The following is a 16,146-nucleotide window of genomic DNA, read 5'->3' as shown; positions in this document are numbered from 1 at the left end:
TGATTTATAATTTATTACTATACCAAAGATTGGTTTAATTTGTACAGAAACTTTACACAATTTAACTGCATAATTATCATTTACATATTAACAATACTTTTTGATACCCTCACTTTTCATAATTTTAGTTAGTAGTTTATTATTAGCTATTAGTCACGTTTCTTTAAAATAAACAAGAATTTCATGTTTTAAATTTCAATGTAAACAATTATTTTTATTTTATAGCGTTGATTGGCAGAATAAAGAAACTTTTGCTTTGCAACGTATGTAAAATATACGATTATTTCTTTTTATTTATGAAATGCAACAAACATACAAATTCTGTATTCTATTTTACTACAATTTTTGATTATTTTTATTATGAATTCCGTATTCTATTATATTTAAACTCTCTCTTTAAATATTAGTTTAATCACGCTTCAATCGCCATGTCATAAATGCCGCACTTAAGCAATTAAAAGTCACTTGATCAATAGATAATTGGTAGGTGTATGAAACACGTTAACACGTTGAAGGTGTTAACGCATTCATAATGTCCAAGCTGGAAATTAGTATCGAGTAAAGAAGCCTGTAATTGAATTTAGTAAACGAGCTTTTTAATTGCAAATCGAAAGGAAAGGAACTAAAAGGATTGCAGCAGCTATCCATATTCAAGTTGTTGTATCTTCTACTATGTGAGTGTATGTGTGTGTGTGTGTGTGTGTGTGTGGCAGGAACACACCCATACAACATGTCCTTTCTGTCCTTGCTTGTTATGAGGGGGGCAAGCGCATGCGTCATATTGATTTTCGTTTGTTGCCAAAAAAAAAAAAAAAAATAGAAAAAGCCGAACTTCAAAGAGGAAACCCCAAATTTGCCGAAAGTGCCGACAAAATGCCGGAGTTACTGAAACGAAATGCAATATCGAAGAGGAGAAAAGTCTTTTTTGTCTTTTGCATTCAAAATATGCCAAATCCCAAATGCAATCAAAAGCAAAACTTAATTATAGTAGCCTCAACTATTGCAGCAAAAATTTTGCATTCTTTTGCTCTTCTATTTTTCCCTCTCTCTTTTACTTTCTCTTTCTCTCTCTCTCCCTCTATCACTTTTGGCTAAATCACAGCGCCAAAAATATTTGTGTGTGTTTCGTTGAAATAAATAAACACATTTTCGCCCTCGAAACAACATAAAACAAATCAAATTGCTCCATGGGGATTTGAATGGATTTCAATATGCGCTCACAGTGAGCACTAATTGTATATTCACATGCACGTTGCATGTGCCTAAATTCATTTCGTTTGTTTATCCACATAAATCGACACATCAAATCACAACGAATTCTCTCGAATCCAATTTCTAGCTGCAAATACTTTGCACAATCGAGTGTACTCTAATATACCACAAAAATACTGAAAATGCACCAAACGGTATTGTTAATATATTGATAAAGTAAACACATAAAATCAATATACTGTAAAATACAATAATATACTGAATTAATATACCACAAAAAATACTAAAAATGCACCAAACGGTATATTTGATATATTGATAAAGTAAACACATCAAATCAATATACTATAAAATACAAAAATATACTGATTTCATATACCGCAAGAATATTAAAATTATACCAAGTACTACATTCAAAATATACCACCGAGTGCAAAATATACCAGATTGTCAAAAGTTTAGGCATTTTTTTCGTACTTATTATATAAATCCCTTGAAAATAACAAAAAAAAATTTAATGGAGAAGCATTTTAAATTGTATTACTACAATATACACAAAAATGTTCAAAAATACATGGAAAATATGAATTATGAAGATGCTGCTGAAAATAACAAAAAATTGTCCAAGAAAACTGCAAGTTTTCTATCTAAATTTTTATGTAAGCTGAATAGATAAAACAAGAGAATCTGGCAGCAATAGGATTATTTCGCTAGTTGAAGTAGAGCACTAAGCTTAAGACTAACTAAGAAAGTCAAGCAGAGACAGCAAGAGAGAGAGAGAGAGAGACAGCAAGAGAGAGAGAGAGAGAGAGAGGAAGAGCTGATGAGGAAGAGTAAGTGCTTTAGCTGAAATGAAATGCAAGTGAAATGAAATTAAGTTGGCTCAAAAACGCTCAAGAGAAACTCATTAAATGCGACCCAAGCGAAGCATTGTTCCTGTTTGAATGGAAGGAGAAAAGCAACAGAACAGAAAATAAGTGAGGCACAAGCTAACTTGCTTATGAGCCGAAGCATAAAAGGAGAACGCTCTGTGGAAATGTGGAAATGTGGCAATGTGGAAATGCGGAAATGCCAAATAGGAAATGAGAAATGGCCAAATGGGCAAATGCGAGGGCGAAGGCGAAGGCGATGATAAAAAGTGAACACAAAAAAAATCGAAAAAAAACGTAAACAAATGCTTGGAAAGTCAAAGATCTGTAAGAACAAAATGTATCTCAAGAGTCAGAAAAGCAGCAGCCACAATAAAAAAAAGTCGTAGAACAATAGCCAGAAAAAGAAAAGACGAAAAAAAAATATGAAATAACTCTTTTGAAATTCAATTTCTTATGATGAAGCTTAATTCTGTTTGCTCGGCGCATTCTTGTTAACAGCAGTGCAGAGGGAAAAACTTCATAATAGAATTTTCACTGAGCCCAAAAGAGATGGGGAGGGAGACAGAGAGAAAGAGAAAGAGCAGGCAAAGCAACCACCCAATTGCTTTTGTGGCCTGCAATAAGTTCTCGAGCAGAAATCTTCATTTGCGCAGCGTGGAAAATTCATCTCAAGTTGAATGAAAGTTTGCTCGAAATTACACACACACACATAGACACACACACACACATAGATACTTGAATGCACAATGGAAAACAACGAACACTGCACTGAGAGAAACTGACTTTTGCCTTTCGCGTTGATGAATTATTCAATCAACTAATTAGAGGTCTAGAAGAATGTATAATATATTTCTAATTAGAGTGCTTTTGCAGCCATCGATTGAACTAAACCAAGTATATAGTATCTATAGCAACTAAAGTCAAACAAATCCTCAAGCTGCAAATCGAAAAGATTGCAGAGCAAATACATTTCTCATGAGATTTTGTAATCACGATGTTAGATAGTAAACAATACACTTTTGGCCACACAATTGCTTGGCACTTGTAAAACAGTCAAAAGATACTTTTCGATATTGTAGTATACTTAAGATACTTTTGAGTATAGATATATCGCAGTGTATTGTTATACCAGATATGCATTTATCTATATTTAAATGTATTATCTTGAATATAGCAATATATTGACATACCAACCATATATGTTGGTATATTCAATATATTTTCGGTAGTTTAAGTTGATGTATTTTATTTAAAAAAAAAGTTGATAACGAATTTGGTATATTTTGTATTTTGTATATTTGTATATGGTATTTTTTTTAAAAGTATATTTATATATCAATCAATGCCTTCCGTATATGTTAGTATTTTTTTATAAATGAGAGAGAGTATAGTATATTTTGTACTCTATGGTATATTGTAAAATATACCAAATATTGTATTTAGTTTATTGATATACTTTAACGTTCAAAATATATCATTGACAAAGATGTTTGTTTGCTTTTGCAAGCTCAAAACATTTTCCGAATCGATAATTAAAGGACTGGAATCTGATTTCAATTCCATACATATCTTTAAATTTTGATTTAGTTTTTACTATTCAGCACACAAAATATATATTTATGCAGCAAACACTTTTTTGGCAACAAACACCAAAGATCCATTGTTTTAAATGCCATTGAAATTATAGTCAAATTGTGACAACGCAAACTTTTCGTGTATCTTTTGGTGTTTGCCCAAAAACGATAGTAAAATATTTATTAGGCAAATTTGTAAAGTTTTGCGCTATAAAGCTGCTATATACGATGTATGCTGTATACTATATTGTATATATATACTGTATATGTAAGTTGCGCAAGTATCTCGTGTCGAACATTTGTATCTTTTTAACGACTTCACCTGGTGGCAACTTTCACAAAAACTACATTATTTTTGCCAACAGCAGCAGCAGCAGCAGCAGCTGGATGGAAAGTTGTTAATGTGTGGAGCTGGTCTTGTTATCGTAGTTTTTATAGTTGTTCTGCTGTAGGCAGCAGCTTTTTATACCCACTACCGATGCGGTAGAAGGGTATTATAAGCCTTTAAAAGGCAGAAGGAGACTTCTTTAACCCCATAATGTATATAAATTCTTGTTCAGCGTCAACAGTCGAGATGATATACTACATATGATCTATAGTATATTTTGAATGTAGCAATACATCGATATACCTTTGAGGTATATTTTCAATATAATTTCGGTATATTAATTTGGTATATTTTATAGAAAACATATAGCAAGTTTGGTATATTTTGTACTCTATGGTATATTTTGAATATAGTAGTATATCGATATACCAAATATACATTTATGTATATTTTCAATATAATTTTGGTATATTAAGTTGGTATCTTTTATAGAAAATAGATAACAAGTATGGTATATTTATGGTTTATTTTGAATGTAGTAGTATATTGATATACCAATTGTAGTCCGTGGTATATTTTAGTATTTTTTCAATATACTAATTTGGCATACTTTATTGAAAACGGATAAGGTATAGTATATTTTGTACTCCGTGCTATATTGAAAATATCGATATTTCATTTTTTGCATTTTGGTATATTTTAGTATTTTTGAAACATAAATTTGGTATATGTTATTGCAAATGCGATAACATGTACTCTATGGTATATTTTGAATATAGTAGCATATCGATATACTAAATATACATTTATGTATATTTCAATACATTCTCAGTATATTAATATGGTATATTTTATTGAAAACGTACTCTGTGGTATATTTTGAATGTATAAATGCATATTTTAGTATATCTTCGATACATTAAGTTGGTATATTTCATTGACATCATAATACTATATATCAATACATTAAATATTGTACTTGGTATATTTTAGTATTTTACCAGTATATCAATTGGGTAAATTTGAAGAATAATACCGCTCAGCGAGTATCCCTCAGTCGAGCAAACTCGACTGTAGCTTTATTGTTTGTTCTTCTCTCGAGCTGAGTTGGCCACAAGAAGCAAACTGCAAGCTCTCACTGTGTGTATCTGCTTAGCTTTACAACTAACACACACACACACACACATAGAAAGCTGCAACTTCGTTTCGTGCAGTTGTTTTATTTTGTGTGTGTGTGTGTGTGTTTTTTTTTTTTGGGTAGATATCTTGGATGCTGCAACGAGCAACGAAGGCAGCCAAAATGTGGGAAGAGCAAGGCATTATATCACATCGTATATGCACGTATATATGTATGTACATATGTACACACATATACATGTATATTTATACGAGTATATATATTTCTATATAGGCATATATATGGTAGATAGATGCAGCCAGAGATTGTATAATGCCATCCCAGACGCAAATCTCATTTCATTGCATTTTAATTTGATGAAAATGCATCTGTGCATGTGAGTGTGTGTGTGTTGCTGTGTGTATTGGTACTTGTGTGTGTGTGTGTGTGTGTGTGTGTGTTGGGGTTGAGTGGTCGAGAATGTCCAGGAGCATTTTTGCAGCACTGCATCGAACTCTGAACTTTGGCAAAGTTGCATTTAAATAATTGATTTTGTGTGATGTTTTGTGTCCGTTTTGACTTTGGCAATGGCCAGCAATGAACGAACGCTAAGCGAGGAATTTTACATAAGTGCCACGCCCCTGGAGGTGGAGGTGGGCGACAGCCACCTTGCAACTCTTCCTCTTCCTGCTCCACCTTCTGATTTCTTTTGATAAAATATGCATGATGTTTTATTTGTTGCCTGCTTTTAGGCGTTGTCCGCTCAAATGTTGTGCACATAGTTATTGTTGCTGCTATTGTTGTTGCTGTTGATGTTATAATTGTTTGTCTATATACATACAGTTATTTCTAGTCTCTATTCGTGTTTGGAAACCAATTATTAATGCAATTTATCGCAATTCAAAGCAAATGCTGCAATTTCAATTTTAATTAATTATTTGTGGAGCATATTTGTTTGTATACAAATGTGTAGAAATGGAATTGGAAAGAGTTGTAGAAATATTTCAAAATTTCATAAATAATTTGGTATATGTAGTGAATTTTGTAAATTTGGTATATTTCGAATGTAACAGTATATTAATATACCAAACAGAGAAAGTGTTGTTCATGGCTAATTTCGTGTGGCCATCACAAATTCATTTTCCAGTGCTTAAATTGTGTCTGTCGAATAGTATATTAATCTACCAAATGTAACATTCGGTATTTTTTTTAGTATTTTTCGATATTTTCATTTGGTATATTTTATTTTAAGACAACGGTAGCCAATAAAGTATATTACTTACTCAATGGTATATTTTGAATGAAAAAGTATATTAATATACCAAACACATGTTCATGGTTAATTTCGTCAGGCCATCACAAATTCATTTGCCAATACTTAAATTGTGTCTGCCGCGTAGTTTAACAATATACCAATTGTATCCTTCAGTATATTTGAGTCTCTTTTTCGAAATGTTAATTTGGTATATTTTATTTTTAAACAGTGAGCTGGTATAGTGCATTTAGTACTCAATGGTATATTTTGAATGAAACAGTATACTAATATACCAAACAGAGAAAATGTTGTTGATGCAAATTCATTTGGTAATTCTGAAATCAATATACCAATTTTAATTTTCGTAATATTTTAGTATTTTTTGTATCTATTTTCGGTATATTTTCATATTTATGTACTATTAATATACCATTTTAGTATATTAATATACCATATACCACTATAGCGAAAGTGTTGTTGCTGGTGAATTTCGTTTGTCCATCACAAATTCATTTGGTTAGTATATCAATATACCAATATATTTTAGTATTTTTATATATATATTAATTTGGTATATTTGTTCAACAAAAAAATATATATCATAGTATATTTTGAAAGTAACAGTATATTAATATGCCAAACAGAGAAAGTTTTGTTGCTGGCGAATTTCGCTTAACCATCACAAATTCATTTGCTAATGGTCAAATCGTGTCTGAATACAATGGGATGGGGAGCGTGGAGAGGGAGAGGGAGAGGGAGAGGAGGGGACAAGAGTATTGATAATCGTTGTAGTAAATAGCGTAGCGGGCATTCAATGCTTTCTCAATGTAATGGGCAACAATTTAAAAATCGATCAAATTGCATTGTCTGATTGTCGTCGATTTTGTCGTCGCTACGCAAGGACAACGTGATTATTAGCATGCAAGAGCAGCCACAACAACGTGATTATCATTTGAGGACAACAACAATGCAATCAACGATTACAATTAATGCATAAATTGCTTTCTGAATGAGTTGAAGTGTAAATATGGGAAGTTCTCCCTCTCTCTCTCTATCTCTCTCTCTCTCTTTCTCTTTCTCTTTCTCGACGTGTGCAACAGACATGAAAACTGTGAAAAAGCTTGACAATGCAAAAGAGAGAGAGAGAGAGAGAGGGAGCACAACACAGACAAGAAGAGTGAGAGAGAGAGGAGAACACTCTGGCTGACTGACAACACTTGAACCCTTTGTGTGCTGTCAACGCCTCAAACCCTCTGCCACGCCCCTTCCCCCCAGTGGATGGTTATTCCCAGTGGGAGAGTGGGAAAAAGTTCCATTGCATATTTGAGAGGAACTCTGGCATATTATATCATACATTATTCACTTGATATGGTAATTTCACTCTTTTGTGCCTCTTTCATGCAACTTTATTTGATCCCAAAAAAAACACAAAAAAATACGAAACAATTCTAATGTCCCTAATATTGAATTAAATATAACATTATTTAAGACCATTCCAATTTTTCATTTGAGGTTTAGTGATTTTTTTTTTTTTTGCTCCTCCGGGAATGCGTCCCAAAAAATTTAGTTGTTGCCAACTTCTTTGCAGATTTATTTCGAGCTGCTTTTGGGATTGAAATATAATTTTTCATTCAATGTAAAGGGAACTAAAGTTGACCTAACTTATGTAAAATTAGTGCACTTTTTTAAAGCCTAGGCAGCTAAGAGATTTCATTTCAATTCGTCTCATATTGAAATTGTAATTGAAATAAATAATTTCAATTTTCAGAATGTAATTCCTTATTAAAAATGGTTTGATTAGTTTCTTCATTTAATTACGAATAATTTTCAGTAGAGTTTGCATATTATTTTTTTTTTTATTGTAATAAAGAATACAATTCCTTATTGCAATTAGATGAGTAGAAGCGACTAAGGCCTTTATGCTAATAGTAGGTTTTAAAACTTTGCAAAAGAAGTATTTTTGTTGCTTGTATTTAGTTGCTTTCAATTCAATTTTACTCTTTAAAAATGATTTCAATATTTTGAACTTTTTCAGAAATCACTGAAAATATTATGTCTTTTTTTGTACGTGTTAAAATTTCGAATTCGAATAATAATTAGAAAGAATTTTCCTATATGTAATTGAAATATTTTAGGCTCTGTTATTTTTTCAAATTTGATCTATAATTTAAATATTTTTAACTTTTTTAAAACCCACAGAAAAAGCTTCTCAAGTTAAAATTTCGAATTCGAATTCGAAATGGTTAAAAAAAAGTTCTCTTAAAATTATTTAAACATTTTTAACATTTCTTTCCCCAAATAACTTGAGTTCTTTGCCACTTAAAATATCGAATTTGAATTCGAAAAAGAAAAGATTCTCATAATTTAACAATGTCTGAGAAAATGTTCTTAAGATAATTTAAATATTTTGAACTTTTCTCCAAATCACTAAAAATATTATTTTGTATTTTGCATATGTTAAAAATTTGAATTTGAACTCGAATTGCAATTAGAAATAATTCTCTAATACTTGATATACTTTGAGCACTTTTTTCGAATTCGAATCTTCTATAAATCACTGAAAATATTTCATTGAAAAATATCTGAAAGAATGCTCTTAATATAAATGAAATATTATGAACTTTTCTTACCTTATAAATTGTCCTTAACTGATATTTTGTGTTATAAAATATCACTTAGCAGCTGATCGCTCTGTCTTGCTCTTGCTCTCACTCTCTCTCTCTCGCTCTTGCTTTTTATGTGGAACTCTTTCGGTTGCTCATTCGCTGTCTCGCTCTTTCAAACTGTCGTTGATCTCACTTTCTCTTTGCTTTATGTAAATTCTTCTTGATGCAATTTTTTCCTTTGGCAAATTTGTTGTTGTTCCTATTGTTGTTGTTGTTGCTTGGTGTTGTTGTTGTTGTTAATGTTAACCGGAATTTCGGGTTTAGTATTTTAGTTGTTGATTCTAAAAAAAATATTTCGTCGTACTTTGAAATCGTTGGAAGTCCGTTTCTGGTTCGCTTTTGTTCTTATTTCATTTGTTAAATCTCTTTTGTATAAATATTAATTTCTTTAAGAAGTTCAAGTCTTTGTTTGTGAAATGTAAATATATATATTTGCATATATATTCTTCACTCGTCTCGTACTCGTATTATATTATATATGTATATATGTATATAATAGAAAAAACACTTGTCTAACGTTTATTATTATAATATTTATTTTTTTGGAGTTTTTCTTTTTCTTACTTATTCCCGAACCTTTGTTTCTTAGTGCGTTAACCCCAAATTCGTAACGCCCAATAAATTCTGTAAAAAAACCTTTTGGTTTATCGTCTCTCTCTCTCTCTTTCGCTCTCTCTTTCGCTATCAAATCGCTAGCAAATCGCCTTTGATTTCGCCACTCAAAACCTTGAGCATTGAAGAGAAACAACCCGTTGATTTTTCGCTTATATATAGATCTTTTTTAGATCGTACAAACACTTTTTAGTCGCCAAAAAAATAACAAATAAAAAACAAAACAATGTGTTGACAAAAATCACGCGATTTTTTATTTTCGATTTTCACACTTGAAATTGCTTTTCTTTTACGCTTTACGCTTTATGCTTCACTTTTTTACTTCTTCGCTCTTTTTTTTAATTAGTTGTTCACTTTGAAAAAATTGAAACACAAAGTAACCGTGAAAATTTGATGGAGATCTTTTTTTTTGCGTAAAACCTTGCGCGAATTTTCTTCCACTTATTTTATTATTTCTTTTTCCTTGGCTCTGCTTCCGTTTAAAGACGCTCAGTTACCTGAAATGACATAAAATTAACAGTTAACATTTTTGTTTTTATTTTATTGAGCTTAAATTTGAAAAGTAGGAAACTGAAGTGCAATATTTTTCAGACTAGATTTGGCGATAATAATTAAAGTGTCATTTTCTTACAAAAAAATTATTCTATATTCACTACAAATTATATTTATATATTATATATACATAATATATTTTTATGCAAGAAAATGTTATATACATATATTTTTTTTTTAATTTTTTGAAATATGTAGGTTCTAAATTAATCTTATCATTCTTTAAATTTTTTATCGACTATACAATTAAAATGCTAAAAATTGTTTAATCATAAATAAAATGATTAATGAAAGTCTCTTAATTTATTATCCAAATAATAAATAAAATGTTTAATATAAATTTCCGAATTTTTTAATATATAAAATTTTTTAATATATAAAATATGATTAACATATAAAATCTTTAATGAAAGTCTCTGAATTTTGTATCTAAGTAATCTAAGATATTTACACAAAGTAGCAGCATACAAAGTTAATGAAAAAATATATACATATATATTTAATAAAATAGATATAAGATCATAACTGAAAGTTACAAAATCAAACTTTGTAGCCCACTAAAATTGTTGCAATTGGCAGGAAATTATTATATTGTAATAGCTGAAGGTTTTAGTAATAATATTAGTGTTAGTGTTAGTGTTAATTAAAACCAAATGATATAAATATTCTATTGTAGAATATTCGCAAAACGTTGAAATTAAATAAAATCAAGTAAACGCTTCAATTCAAATATCAAGTATACGTATTTCGTGCTCTGAAATTCTGAATATTCTGTAGAAATTTTCAAAATAAAAATCTTTGGAGAATTGTGTAAATTTTCTACAAATTGTAAATATATGAATTTATTCGAGAATTGAATAAGTCAAAAAACGCTTCTATTCGAATATCAAGTATACGCATTGGGTACTCTGATAATTGTGTATAAATTATGTAGAATTGTGGCAATTTAATGCTGATTAAGTACATGATTTTATTTCGAAATTTTAAAATTTTAATGAGTTAAAATATCAAGTATACGTATTGGGTACTCTGATAATTGTGAAGAATTTTTCAAAATTCAAATCTATGTAGAATTGTGGCAACTGAATGCTGCTTAACTCTAAATTTTTTTAGTGCAATTTTGAAAATTGAGTAAGATTAAATATTGACATGAATTCGAACATCAAGTATACGTAATTGATATTTTGATAATTATGTAGATTTTTTTTGAAAATTAAAATCCTTTTAGAATATATGATTTTATATATGATTTTGGTCGCTTATATACAAATATCAAGTATACGCAATTTCTATAATATTATAATGGCATTTTGCACACACAAAAAAACAATGAAAATAAAAGTTGAACTGAATTGAAATTTTATTATTTCCTCGATTTTATTTTTTTTTTTGGGACGTACTGAGGTGGCGACGACGATGATGATGATGAAGACGATGACGAAGATAAAGAGTAGGAGAAGAAGAACACCGGCTCACACACTCTGTCTCTGTCTCTCTCTCTCTCTCTCTCTGTCTCTCTCTCTCTCTCTCTCTCTCGCTGAGCTCAGTTTTGAATAGACTCGAACTAACGGTATATTCAAATATTCAATGCAATAGTTTTGCTTTCAGTTTAAGTCTGAGTCTGTTTTGTTGTTGTTAGTTGTTTTGTTTTTGTTTTTGTTTTGCTGCTACTTTTGTTGCATTTGCTGTTGTTGCTTGTTGTTGTTGTTGTTGTTATCGTTAGCTGTTAGTTGTTGCAGTTAGTTGTTGTTGTTGTTTGTTGTTGTTGTTTGTTGCTGTGTACTACGAAAACAAGGAGAAATCATACAGCGACGCAAATGATAAATTATATGAGTAGAATAATACAAAACGCGCTTAAAAAAGAACCGCGTTTGCTGGATACGCCGAAGACTGCTTGACTCGTACTGATTGAGAGAGAGAGCGACGCTCGCCCACCAAGCAGCGACAGCGGCAGCGACGCCAGCTGCGAAGCCAGCAGCGACGTCAGCTGAGAAGCCACAACGTATCCTGTGTTGAGCTGCAGACAGCACACAAAAACTAAAGCAACAACAACAACAACAAGAATAACAATAACACTGGCACCTAAAGGCGCCCACGAGAAAAGCTTTTTTCGCCGCACAAAAGCTTTTTTTTGCGGCTTTCAACGCGACGCCGCAAAACTCTACAAAACATTTCGCTGTCGCTGCTGACGTCGCGACTGCAACTGGGACAAGTCTCCAAAGCACAACTCGATTTCGTTGCATTTGGATAAATTAGAGAAACAAGAAGAAGAAGAAGACGGACACGGAGAAGAGGAAGAAGAGGAAGACAACAGCGTTGACTTTAATGCTAGTAATGCGGACGTGTATATAAGCCAGCTCTATAACTAAAGCACGAGTCCGATTGCATATGTGTGTGTGTGTGTGTGCGAATGTGTGTGTGAGCATTACTTATGTGTGCAATCAATCCAATAGCGCGATATCATTACACGTCTAATCTATGTCATGTGCACACACACACACACTCACACACACACTCACACACAACTAAGTGTGTCCTCTCCAATTTCCTTTGCCTTTTCATTTCGCCATCTCGCAAATATTTGCAGTGAATACACTCAAACACACACACTTGCACACTCGGATGCAATGCACGTAATTAAAGCACACGCACAGACACACACACATACACTCTCACACACACATTCGCACTAATTGCGAGCTTAGCGAAGGCGAAGATCACGCTGCAAATGAGAAACCGCAACAACAGTTAACTACTCGTATATGGGAGACTCTCTATAAACAATTCTTATTAAATTGCAATAAATCATTGAATAAAAAATAAAATATGTAGTAATGAAACAAAGTAATAAAAACATTATAAAAAAAATAATAATGTAATAAAGTAATCAAAAATAATATAATAAAATATATACTATACCGAAAAAATACCAGAATATACCGAGTTATACATTTGATACACGACTTCATTAAAAATATACCATATTGTATAAAATATCTACTAAGCTCACTGCACGATTTCTATAAAGTGTATATCAAAGAAATACTAATAATAATTTAAATAATAAAATGATAAAGTACAAAATTAATACAAATATACCAAATTTCTATATCAAAAAAAAATATTAACATGCACCGAAAGATACATTTGGTATATTGACAATCAAATTTATATCAAAGAAATACATTACATTTAGTATATTAAATATACGGAAAAATATATTATATTATATTATATAATTAATACGATTGTGCTCAAAACAGTACAATATTATTCTTAAAATGCGCTAAATTGCTTTGCCGAAATATATACTAAAATATACCAAATAATACATTTGGTATATCAATACTACTACATTCAAAATATACCATTAAATATAAACTATCTACTAAGCTCGCTAGACGATTTCAATAAAATGCACATCAAAGAAATACAAAAATATACCAAGAATACATGAGGTATATTAAATATACTTTAAAATATACGAAAAGTACTGAGAGTGTGCTCAAAAAAGTGCAGTATTATTTTTCAGATATACAAAATTGCCATACCGAAAAAATACGCAAATATTCCGAATGATACATTTAGTATATTGATATACTACTACATTCGAAATACATATACCATAAAGTATAAAATATCGACTAAGCTATGAAATGCTAAAATATGCCCAGGCTACATTCGGTATATCAAATATACTTAGGATACATTTAGTATATCAAGTATACCAAAACTATACTAAACTTCACTTTATTCACTTTACATATATATGAAAGATATACTAAAACATACCAAGGCGAAATTTGGTATATTAAATATACCAATATATACTACAATTCACTTGGACAACCAGCAACTCAATATTTTTGCAGTCATCGTAGTTCGAAATTGAAATTGAAGAGCACATTTCAGCAGATGATAACAGAGCTGAGTACTTTTCTTTTCAGTAATTAGATACTTAATACGAAATTTTAAAGCTTTCTCAACAGGGAGGGAGAGAGAGAGAGAGAGAGAGAGAGAAGGATAGAAAAGAGCTTGAAAAGAGGTTTCGTCAATTGCAATTAGGAAGCTGAAGTAACATTCGGGTCAACAGCGGACGGCGAGGGAGAGGGAGGGTGGGGAGGAAGAGGAGAGGGAGGAGGGGATCAAGAGGCGCGAGGCGGCGCCCAAAACGCAGTTGCTTTTGAACAATTTCAATTAATTAAAATAAATAATGAAATTATGTGCGGTTGTTGGGCCGATGCCAAAGGCGAAAGGGGAGTGGCGGGGGAGTAATGGGAGGGGATAGGGAGTAGGGGGATGGTTGTAACGTTTGTTGTAGGCGTCACTAGGGAACTATGTTCGCTTGGGCATTCTGCTGGCGTCTTATCGCAAGCCGAAAGCTGTGCTGCATACATAATCAACCCAAAGCGGGTGCGAAGAAGAGAAGAGAGTGGAGAGAGTGGAGAGTGTGTAGAGCGAGAAAGAGACAGAGAGAGAGAGAGAGAGAGAGTGAGAAAAAGAGAGGGATGCTGCTGCTCTATATATTCGAAAATGCAGGCAAAAAAACACACACACACACACACACACATATAGGAATCAATGCAACTGCGCAAAGCACAACACACAAAAAGCTTTTGTTGTTGTTGTTGTTGCGAAAAGCTCCCGTAGGGGCGCTGTCTCTGGACCGTGTAGAGTTTTGCCGTATTGCCGGTGTGTAGAGATTTTTCGGCATCCCTTTATCATCATCGTTTGCAGCTAGAGTTTCAAAATTGGAGCAACTCGTCACGGGGGCTGCAGCTGGCTTTCAGTATATACTATATATTATATACATATATATCTCTGCTGCAGGATACAAGAATTGTGTCAAGCTTTTATTATTTTCCTTTTCTTCTTTTTGTTGTTGTTGTTGTTGTTGTTGTTGTTGCCACAACAGACACGCCCCGAAAAAGCGCCGGCCGGCAGCAAAAGCAGCTTCAGCAGCAGCTCCTACAAAGCAATCCCTTCCCTTCCCTTTCCCCTTCCGCCCTTCCTCTTCACCTTGCTCATTTCAGTTGACTTTAAGTCAAAGCTTGTGCCGTTAAAGCCATATGGGCTGATTTGGCCCCAAGCACGTGCCACGCCCACACCCCCCATACACACACACACACAGAGATTCGGAGAAGAACTCGAATGAACTCCCTGTTGGGGATAAGCATGTGCGAGCTCTGCAAGCTCTGCTCTGTTCTGCTCTAATCAAATATGCACAGAGGACTCGCCATAAGGAAATGCCTGAGACCTAACCTATAAATAGTGTGCCTACAAATAGTCCTTGGACGACGACGACGACGCAGTCAAGCGTGAGACAAAGAAAAAAAAAACACAAAAAAGAAAGAAATAAAACAAGAAGAGGAAGAAGAGGGCGTGGGAAAGTGGAGAGCGGAGACCGGAGAGTGGAGAATAGCACAGCCTAATTAGCAATAGACCAAGATGAACCTGATATAGAACTGCATTAATATAAGCATTGCATTTAGGGAGTTTAAAAAAGAAAGTTTGAAGTATGTATTATTTCATTCATTTCATTATATTAAAGAATCGCTTTTTTCTTTGGTTTTTGTAATTATTTTTCCTAGAAGTTTAGGATTTTTCAACTTTTTGAGACCTTTAAGTGCTTTAAGTTAGCATTCAATGAATGATTTCTTAGCGTCATGATTTCCATAACTATAAATATGTAATAACATTAGTTAACTAACTGCTCGATTAATTTTTATATCCGCTATCCATAGGGTAGAAGGGTATTATATCTTTGTGCCCCCAGGAAATGTTTGTAATTAACTAGAAGGAGGCATCTTCGACCCTATTGTATTCCTGATCAGCGTCAACAGCCAAGAGATAGATAAGTCTGTCTGTTTGTCTGTCCGTCCATATGAACACCTAGATCTCAGAGACTATAAGAGATGGAGCTATACATTTTTGTCACGCCCACTTCGGCCCTCGAAA

General features: G+C 32.4%; 1 protein-coding gene across 5 annotated transcripts in view; it reads right to left on the bottom strand.

Moving 5' to 3' along the window:
• Positions 1–11,909, bottom strand: part of LOC133847848 (ELAV-like protein 1) — a 42,656-nt gene extending 30,747 nt beyond the window's left edge. For 2 of the 5 annotated variants that reach the window (XM_062283107.1, XM_062283110.1), the window contains exons 1-2: positions 11,589–11,909; positions 8,980–10,133 (exon numbers count right to left, since the gene is read on the bottom strand). The gene's annotated coding sequence lies outside the window, so the exon portion shown is untranslated. The remainder of the gene's footprint in view (positions 1–8,979; positions 10,134–11,588) is intronic. The other 3 variants (XM_062283111.1, XM_062283112.1, XM_062283108.1) reach the window with 2 other exon arrangements.
• Positions 11,910–16,146: the final 4,237 nt, after the last annotated feature.

Source organism: Drosophila sulfurigaster, chromosome X, assembly GCF_023558435.1.
Source record: "Drosophila sulfurigaster albostrigata strain 15112-1811.04 chromosome X, ASM2355843v2, whole genome shotgun sequence".
NCBI lineage: Eukaryota > Metazoa > Arthropoda > Insecta > Diptera > Drosophilidae > Drosophila > Drosophila sulfurigaster.
The sequence above is the reverse complement of the archived record's forward strand: the minus strand, read 5'-3'. Positions and strand labels throughout refer to the sequence as shown.